The 2640-nt window shown below is 40.8% G+C and overlaps 1 long non-coding RNA gene across 1 annotated transcript; it reads left to right on the plus strand.

Annotated features, from left to right (window-relative positions):
* Nucleotides 1-1114: 1114 nt before the first annotated feature.
* LOC106002425 lies at nt 1115-1795 on the plus strand. Its single transcript, XR_001175923.1, has 3 exons — nt 1115-1245; nt 1319-1393; nt 1740-1795. It is a non-coding gene; the product is annotated as an uncharacterized LOC106002425 (long non-coding RNA).
* The last annotated feature ends 845 nt before the right edge of the window (nt 1796-2640 follow it).

The raw sequence follows: 2640 nt of genomic DNA on the forward strand, positions 1-2640 counted from the left end.
TTGTTGTTTTTTTGTCAGTTGTAGGGCTTGAACTTTGGGCCTGGGCGCTGTCCCTGAACTCAAGGCTAGCGCTCTACCTCTTGAGCCACAGCGCCACCTCAGGTTAATTGGAGAGTCTCAACAGATGTTCCTGCCCAGGCTGGCTTTTAACTGTGATCCTCAGATCTCAGCCTCTTAAGTAGTTAAGGATTATAGGCCTAAGCCACCAGCACCCACCCTGAGCTTTTTCCCTCTAGGCTTGTGCTCTACCCCATTGAACCACAAATCCACTTTTGGTTTTCTGATAGTTAATTGGAGATTAGAGTCTCATGGGCTTTCCATACTTTCCTTCTCCACCTGGCTTTGAACTGGGATCCTCAGATCTCAGCCTCCTCAGTAGCCTGGATTACAGGTGTGAGCCACTGGCAGCCAGGAAGGGTTGTATTCTGTAAGGTAAATTGGGCATCTTTAAGAAGGACTGTTCGTTATGTGTATTTTACATAGCAGATTTAGGAATAAAACATTTCACCTTGCTGTCAAGTTTCTCACAGTCCTATTAGGAGACAGAAGGTGTCTTCACTGTATTTTAGTCCCAATGCCTACAGTATGGACACAGTTGTCATAGAAGTCTAAGGGGAGTTGAAGAAGAGTAAGAGTAATGATTTCCTGCTCAAAGTTTGTTTTTCCACATTGCTTTTGAGGTTGCCAAGCATAGCAGAACACTAATTCCCCTCTCCCTCCATAGTGTTTGTGTTGCATTTTCCAAGGACAGAGATGAGGAAGTTAATATGTGTTCAAGAAGAGAAAACTGAAATTAGTGTAATTAGTTAAAATTGTTTTCTACCAGTAAATTTGGAATAAGTTCTTGCCTTCTATTACACAGTCCTTAGGTTCTTTGACAACTATCTCCTCTTCAACAGGATCTAGGTGTTGAGTGTTTTTAACATGCATTCCCATTGCCTTCTGTGTCTCAGTCCTACTTAGTTTTGTTTTTACCATACTGGGAATCAAACCTGGGGTTTTGTGCAAACTGGGCAGAACCACCACTAACTGACATCTCCAGTCTAGTGTTAATATCACTTCCCAACCAGAAATGAATTATGTTCAGAATGAGTATAGTTTTGTCTACTTTGGTTTTTCCACAGGTACAATAACTTGCCTAAAATTCTTTGGCAATAGGCATTTAATCAGCGGCGCAGAAGATGGGCTCATCTGTGTCTGGGATGCAAAGAAATGGGAATGCCTGAAGTCCATTAAAGCTCACAAGTGAGTCGTCATATTCCTGTTGATATTTCAATGTGTCACCCACCTTGGAAGCTAACTATCCATTTCATTTTAGAGGACATGTGACTTTCCTCTCTATTCACCCATCCGGAAAGTTGGCCCTGTCTGTAGGTACCGATAAGACATTACGGTAAGTCATTAATGCCCAAGGGCATCTTTACAACCTGTCTTTTTTATTGTGATAATTAGATATTGTTTCTTCGTTCAAACATTTGCAGTTACTGTGATACAAACAAAAAGTAGAAAGCTAATGAACCATTTCATAATGGTAGGAAAAGAAATATTTTAGGAAAAAAAATTTTCTGAAAATCGTGAATTTAACTATTGAAAAGGGCATGGCAATGAAGTGAGCTATAATTCTGCTTGATAAGGAAATTTGGGACATTGTTATAAGAAAGATGGAAGTCCTAAAATGTGTATTTTTTCCCTTTGGTAAATTACTTGATCAGGCCATAAACAAGCTTCCTGTTTTGCAGAACATGGAATCTTGTGGAGGGAAGATCAGCTTTCATAAAAAATATAAAACAAAGTGAGTATTTTAGTTTTACAATGAATTATACATTTTACAATAACCTAATAGAATAAGAATATATACATTCACATTTCCTAGATGGAAATGTTACAGGTCACCTTCTTTTCCCATTTTTTGATTTGGGATTTTGTGGCTGTACTATATACCAACTTATTTCCCTCCCTCCCTCCCTCCCTCCTTCCTTCCTGCCGGTCGTGGGGCCTGAACTCTGGGCCTGGGCACTGTCCCTCAGCTCTTCAGCTCAAGGCTAGCGCTTTACCACTTGAGCCACGGCGCCACTTCCGGCTTTTTTCTTTTTGCTTATGTGGTGCTGAGGAATCGAACCCAGGGCCTCTGGCATGCAAGGCAAGCGCTCTACCACTGAGCCACCTTCCCAGCCCCCCGCTGATAGTTTTTATGGCTAGTTGAACAATTTGTGTATTTCCAGAGACCTGTGATATGATTGATACTAACATGTTTTACTTTCCATCAGAAATGGACTCCTGTGGCTGACTTTACTCACCATGCCCACACTGCCTCCTTGTCAGCAGTGGCTGTGAACAGTCGCTTTGTAGTCACTGGGAGCAAAGATGAAACAATTCACATTTATGACATGAAAAAGAAGATAGAACATGGGGCTTTAGTACATCATAACGGTAAGGTTTGTATTTTTTTTTAGTATATATATTTTTTTCTTGTAAAGATCCTGTACAGAGGGGTTTCAGTAACACAAGTAAGGTAATTAGTACATTTCATATCGGGCATTGTTACCTCCTTTGTTTTTCCCCTACCATCCCTGTCCCTCCCTGCCTCCCCAACTTGTATTTTTTTTTCTTTCTTTCTTTTTGTCAGTCAGTCATGGGACT

The sequence above is a fragment of the Dipodomys ordii genome, unplaced genomic scaffold, assembly GCF_000151885.1.
Source record: "Dipodomys ordii isolate 6190 unplaced genomic scaffold, Dord_2.0 Scaffold10285, whole genome shotgun sequence".
NCBI lineage: Eukaryota > Metazoa > Chordata > Mammalia > Rodentia > Heteromyidae > Dipodomys > Dipodomys ordii.